Source organism: Apium graveolens, chromosome 10, assembly GCF_009905375.1.
Source record: "Apium graveolens cultivar Ventura chromosome 10, ASM990537v1, whole genome shotgun sequence".
Classification (NCBI taxonomy): Eukaryota; Viridiplantae; Streptophyta; class Magnoliopsida; order Apiales; family Apiaceae; genus Apium; species Apium graveolens.
The window spans coordinates 124591593-124599465 of record NC_133656.1 but is presented as its reverse complement, the minus strand read 5'-3'; positions in this window follow the sequence as shown (position 1 = coordinate 124599465).

Genomic DNA, 7873 nt, shown 5'->3' with positions numbered 1-7873 from the left:
AGTTGACTAAATCTGTTTTAGGAAAAATACTCTAAGTCAATATCTCTACAAGTCACAGATTTAATATTATAGAGAAGTCATTCGAGAACTCCAGAATGGCTTATCGAGAAGTCGGGAAAGCTACTAGAGAATTCAGTGAGATATCGACAAGTCAAGAAGACATGAAGGTTGGAGATATCGACAAGTCATTTCTTCACTAGAGAACTCAGAGTTATCGACAAGTCTACATTCATTAGAGAACTCTGAGTTATCGATAAGTCTAAGTCTACTAGAAAACTTAGAGATATCGATAAGTCAAAATTCACTAGAGAACTCTAAGTTATCGACAAGACAAAGTGAAGACATGATGCTGAGAGATCTCGACAAGCTAAAGTTTCATTCGAGAACTCAGAGACCTCTATTAGTCAAAATCACTAGAGTATTAGAGATCTCGATAAGTCATCATGCTTATCGAGATGTCAAGATCTCTACATGCTTAATTGGAGATATCGAGTAAAATTCTCAAAGTACAGAATCACAGACCAATTCAATATTCGAGATAAACAATCAACAAACAATCCAACAGCTGGATTGAAAAGTCTACAAAAAGTAGCTTGAAGAATGTGCAAGATCAATTGTAAAGATTAAATGACAAAGGAAGATCAAAGTGAACACGGGATGCTAAGGATATGCTAAGCCAGAAATGGAAGATCTACTTTTCTATAAATAGAAATGACAAGTGACGGTTTAGAAAAGCTAATAGCATGTCTTATTGCACACTGTGTAAACCAGCAGTTAACTGAGTTATAAAGTTAACACTGGTCCTTAGTCAGTTGTAACAATTTAGATCAAATTTCTTGTAACACTCTCAAGAAGAAGCTAAGCTCTTTATCAACAAAGAGCCTAGAAATTTTGTAGCAAAACAGTCTTAATTTTAATATAAAATTAAGTGAGTTTTGAAGATCTGTGTCTTTATTTCTGTAAGATTAAATTCTGCATGAACACATTTCATTAAAAGATTTAGTTTACTTTGTTCAACCATAAACAATCAAGAAAAACACAAAAACAGTAAAACACATTCACCCCCATCTGTGTGTTATTCATTTTCTAACAAGTGGTATCAGAGAAAAATCTGAAAGTAAACAGATTTAAGATCTTGGAAGAATGAATACATAGAAATTCAGTAGCATCAAAATTCCTACCTTTGACAAAGCTAACTACACTCTTTAGAAGAAGAAAATGATGCTGTTTATCAGGATGACCAATCCACTCTACATTCAGATCCTCAAGGATGGACCCTTCATCCCTACGGTTAGAATTGAGGAGTCTACAGATGGAGACAGGATTATCCCAGCTCTTTATGCTCCAAAAGATCCTGCTGAATATACTGATCCTGAAAAACAGAAAGTTTCCCTGGATAACAGCTTGCAATTAATTTTGATTGAGTCACTTGACAATGTAATGTACAACAACATTGTCAACTGTGACACTGCCAAGCAAATATGGGAAAAGATTGAGATACTCTATGAGAGAACTGAGGAAGTTAGATCAAATCAAAGGAGGATACTGATTTCACAGTATGAGGGTTTCATGGCTAAGCCAAAGGGAAGCATTACTGATGTGTTTGAAAGATTCAGTAAGCTGATAAACGACTTGCAACTTCATGACAAATACTATGAAGCTGAAGAAGTGAATCTAAAGTTCTTGCTTACTCTTCCTGATAATTTGGAACATAAAATCTCAGCAATCAGGGAAGGGAGAGACTTAAGCAGATGAACACTGGAAGTTCTATATGGAATTCTCAAAACATATGAACTAGAGATTATTCAAAGATAGTTATTGAGATCTGGTCAAGGACATGTTGTGGATGGCTTAAGTTCTTTAATTGTAAATGAAGGTCAAACATCCAATGATAAACCAAGATCTCAAACTCCAGTTGCCTCAACAAGTGAGCAAAGAACAAATGATTCACATGAACAAGTCATTCTGGTATTGGAAAAAAATGAGTTCTATACTCTTGAAGAACTGGATGAGGTAGATCGGTCAATGGCCTATTTGGCTAGGAAATTATCTAATATTAGAGTAAAGAAGCCAAGATACTTCAAGAATAAAGGACAGTCTTTCAACAAAGACAACAGCTGGAAGAAAAAATGGAAGTATAATTCTGATAACAAGAATGGCTACAAAACTGGATATGTTGACAGATCTAAGATAAGGTGCTTCCATTGTGATGAACTAGGCCACTTTGCTACAGAATGCAGGAAACCCAAGAAGGCAACGAAAGATAAAGCTTATCTTGAACTTGAAGCAAATTAGTATGAAGCTCTTCTGAAAAAATAGCAAAGCAAAACTTATATTACAGAAGGTAAAAGTTGGGATGACTATGAAAATGATGAAGATGAAGAAATGGAAACTATGCACTCATGGCCTTGGAGCAAGGAGAATCATCCTCATCTAATTCACAGGTACTAACTTTTACCACCACTGATTTAAATATGAATCAATATAAGGAAACAGTTGAGAAGATGAGCACAAAAATGTTTCACATCCACACAAGCATGGTTGATGTTAATGAAAAAGTTAGCAGATTAACAAAGTTGAATGAGAAGCTTGAGAATGAAAAACAAGGAACTAAAATATTGATAGTGGATCTTGAAGCCCTGAAACAAGAAAATGGTTATCTGAAGAACAAGCTCAAGTGTGCAAATGAGATTGAGGCTGTGCCAAGGGAAAAACTGGAGAAAAATGAAGTAAAGTTGAAGTCATTCAAGAATGTATCTGAATTAGTTGGTCAGTACCATGATAAAAACAAACCATGTGCAAACATTGCTATTGGTCTTGATTATGATGCCTTGAACAACAAAAAGAAAAACATAAGGGATAAAGGAAAAACAACAGAAAATGAAAATGTTCCAGCAATGCTGAAAAAGGTTGGGTCACCTGTGTTCAAGGCTTGTGAAGTAAACTTCAGTGAAGAAGAATTGATCATCAAGCAAGAAATTGCAGATGAGGATAATGAAAAGAAAAATGCAAATTCAACTCAATCTTCCATGGATGAAGAAAATCTCATGGACAATCAAAGCACCAAGACTCCTGTCAAATAAATAAAGATTGAAGATGCAAGAAGGAAGAAGAAAAATAGAAATGGGAGAATAAAGATAAACAAAAGCAATGATATGGCTTATATTGCAGATGCTCCTGGAAAGAAGTGTGAAAAATATGGCTCTGCAAATCATCTAACTCACCTTTGTAAAAAGGTTGTTAGTAAGCCAACTGAAGGAGTTTGTAAATACAATGAAGAAGATTTAAATGATCCCTACTCATTCTGTGATAAGTTTGACTGCATCCCTTACAACTTGAAAGTGATGAAGAGTTGCCACAAACTGAGAGTAGACCTTAAAGAAACAAAAATTGAGTCTACATCAAAAAGGGAAAATGCACAACAATCATTGAACTCTATTTTATCTGAAACAACTCACTCTACTTCTGCTAAATCAGTTAACAAGAAGAAAGTACCCAACACTGCTTGGGTCACTAAACATACCTGAATCTCATTGTGTACAGGGCAAAGTGAAGAAAGTCATATGGATCATTGACAGTGGATGTTCCAGACATATGACAGGTGATAAGGCCCTGCTATTACAGTTTGAGGAGAAAGCTAGCCCATTGGTGACCTTTGAAGATAACAACAAAGGATTCACAATGGGATATAGAAAGATTGTTTCTGAAAATGTTGTCATTGATGATGTAGCACTAGTAGTTGGTCTTGAAGTGAATCTTCTTAGTGTTAGCCAATTTGCAGACAGAGGCTTTGAGGTTTTATTTAACAAAGAAGAATGCACTTTTATCAGCAAGAGAACTGGTGAAGTTGCTCTGAAAGGAGCAAGGAAAGGAAGCTTGTTTGTTGCAGACTTGGACTCAACAAATAAGGATGGTATTTGCTGCTTCTACACCAAGGCATCAGAAGAATAAAGCAAGCTATGACATAAGAAGCTGTCTCACTTGAATTTCAAGGCAATTAACACCTTAGTCAAAAAGGAGTTAGTAAGAGACATGTCCAAACTAGAATTTTCTCAAGTTGAATTTTGTGAAGCTTGTCGGAAAGGAAAAATGAAAAGATCTAGTCACAAGTCAAAAACAGTGAATTTCATAAGTGCACCCTTTCAACTTATTCACATGGACTTATTTGGGCCAGTGAATGTCTTATCAATTTCAGGGAACAAATATGCACTTATGATGGTGGATGATTTCTCAAGATACACTTGGTAGAGTTCATGTACTCTAAAGATGAAACTCCACACATCATAATTGAGCACATCAAGAAGATAGAAAAACAGGCTGAATATTACAATTGTGTGAAAAGATTGAGAAGTGATAATGGAACATAATTCAAAAATGCTACATTAAGTGAATTCTGCAATGGCAAAGGCATTGTTCAAGAATTCCCAACTGCCAGGACACCTCAACAAAACGGAGTAGTTGAGAGAAAGAACAGAACATTGGTTGAAGCTGCCACGACAATGCTACAAGGTGCCAAGTTGCCAACAAGTTTCTGGGAAGGGGCTGTTAACACTGCATGTTATACTCAGAATAGATATCTCATTAACAAGGCACATGGCAAGTCACCCTACTTAATCATCTCTAAGAGAAAGCCTACTATAAAGCATCTTCATGTGTTTGGAAGCAAGTGTTATATTTTGAAAGAACTCTGAATATGTGAGAAAATTTGACTCAATGGTTTTTGAAACAATTTTTCTGGGATATTCACAGGAAAGAACAACCTACAAAGTTTATGTGATTGATCAAAAGAAGATTATGGAGAGCACAAATGTGACCTTTGATGATAACAAATGTCCAGGCTTGAAATGCCTTGATGATAATGAAGCTGAAGCCTTGGCATTTGAAAACCTCAACATTTATAGTGACTCTGATGGAGAAGATGAAGTTGATGCACAACAGACATTAAATGAAGAGACTACTCAACAGGAAAATCATAAAAATGGAAACTCATCTCAAACACCTGAATTTGAGAGCACAAACTCAGGGGGAGAAAGAGAAGAAGGAACCATCAGTCATACCAACAATGAAGAAAATAATGAAGGCACAAGTCAACAAACTCATACAAGGAAGTGGGATAGGAGTCACACTAGAGATGCAATTATTGGTGATCCTACTGCTAGTGTGATGACTAGAAGTGCAACTGCTAATGAGTTCCTACATGCATGTTTTCTGTCTCAAGTAGTACCTAAGAAAATTGATGAAGCTCTTCTGGATCCTGACTGGATATCTGCCATGCAAGATGAACTGAATCAGTTTGAAAGAAGCAAAGTCTGGAAATTAGTTCCTGCACCAAAGAATAGAAGCATTATTGGAACAAAATGGGTGTTCAGGAATAAGATGGATGAAAATGGTATAGTTACCAGAAACAAAGCAAGGTTGGTTGTAACACCCCCAAATTCAAGGTCGGGAATTCGGGTCATTACGATCACTTAATATTGTCTAATAAATAATTAATCCTCTTTTCACATCATTACTCGACCTTTTAACCAAACTTACACACACACAGGTTATATGCTCAGAAACATTACTAAGTTAACGTTAAAGTATTTAAGTTATTACAGACCAAAGGAAATTATCTTAAAAGAATGAATGTCGAGAACAGCTCTACATGAGACTGGCTCGGGTCACAAATAGTATTGGTTCAAGTACTCAAAAGGAAACTATCTCTATTCATCTACCTGAGGTGGCTGGCGGACGAACAGTCTACGGTACTCACGGGCGTCCCTTACCCGTTTGCGGATAGTCATCCTGGTTCGGGCCATGCTGGTAATCTGTTGTGCTATGATATTTATAAAAGCAAGAGTGAGCACTAATGCTCAGCAAAATATAGATATCCATTATCTAAATATAATCATTTAGGGAAAAACAACCATTAGGCATTGTATATCCAAGGTTTCTAAAAGTTTATATGCTTGTCAATTTTATTAAAAACTCAACTTTAAATGTATCAGCTTAATCGTCTTATACTCGTACTCATTTTATCTCAAAATCTCAATATGATGCTTGAACCAAGATTCGCATATGGATGTGATATATGTACATCAACATCCTTATTTAAAACTCAGCCTTATCGGCCTTCTGTTGTAGGTTTCACAACAATTTATCCAAAGTGGAGGAAGGGACTATACTGGAATAAATCACGTACCGGTGATCAGCCGAATACGAAATTTTCTCTACTAGTAGAAGGAATACAAACCTAGCCACCTTTGGGCTTATCAAGACATTACACGATGGTTGCCCATTTCCGTGCAAGTCCGAAAGTCAATGGTCACAGAGACCATATAACTGTATATTGCGCCACTCCGCGCTTGGTCACTACCCGATACCTTTCCGTGCCGGGTAGGCCACATTCCAGTCCCAAAACAATTATATCATTTACATAAAATCCTTTATCGAAGGAATAGATCGTTCTTAGTTGATCTTTAAATAAGGTAATTTATCCGTCACTTTTATTACAATTGATCATTGGGAGTTGTCGGAGTTTTGAATTTAAAATCGTTTTCGACCCTTAACTGTAGTAGAGTTTTACATATATTGTTCACTTGTTTTTCATTAGGCGAGGAAGCAAAACCTTCATGCTTCTAGACTAAGTTCCCTAAGGTTTTGATAAGTTTCAGATGATTGATCTCTTCCGATAAATTTTGAATAATTTAGAAAGTATCCTTGGGAACTATGTCTATTTTTAAATGAATTTTAGAGGTACGTAATATTAAATATTTACGGTCTTATAATATTTTTAAGAAGGGTCCAATGAATTGATAAAACCTTAAGTAGAAAATGTTTCTCAATAAGGTTCAATGAATTGATAAAAATCTTAATTAAATGCTTAAGACGGGATTCGATATCTCATAATTATCCTTCGAATGGTTACATACGTTTTAGATAGAGTGAATTGATTTAAAAACTTTTCAATATCTCTTTAAGTATTTTTCGGATATTTTAGTAACTCTTTAGGTATTACTTATAAATAAATAATCAAGTATGATATCCCTTGAGTGAATATTCGATTACCTCTTTTAGTTATAAACCAAATCTCGATTGTTAGCTTAATATGTATGTTACGCGAAAGTACTTTGTTTATTGAAATCAAAATTTTCCGCATTCGGCTCGTTACGGGATTAAATCGATTTAAAAATATCTCCAACTCCCACTATCTTGTATTATATTAAAATTACGTTTCAATTTCTCATACTCGTATAAAACGAAGTTCGTCTTCGTAAATAATCGTGTATTGATATCACAGACAAGCATATATTTTCGAATTGTAAATCATGGCATCAATATCACAACAGTATATATAGCATGGATAATTTGTGTTAGGGTTTCGTAAACTTGCCTCGAGTGCTAGGAGTGGTATGGTCTCGGGGCTTTTGTTGGCGATCTAAAATCAATAACCAACGATCTTAGTTAGTACGCGATTATCGATTCGCTTTACTAAAACATTTTTATAAAATCAAAAAATTAATATTTTCTTAAAATTCTTTTTTGACAGTCTTCCTTGCTGTATTATTTAATTATCATGATTTTTCCAAATTTTTGAAATCATTTTTAGCCTTTCAAAATTATCAAGCAAGTGGCCTATGCGCAGTTGGCTTTTCGTATGAACGCTCTACACTAAAACGGTCATAACTTCTAAACCGTAAATCCCCTCGCGACGATCCACACATGTACAGAAAATAAAAATCAAGATCTACCCAGTCATGGCTAGTGACTTACAAATTTAAAATATTTGTAACACCCCCAAATCCGGGGTCGGGGATTCGGGTTGTCACGAGTTCCATTTTCCTTATCAATAATTAATCTTAATAGTCAACTGACTACTGAGTACTATGAC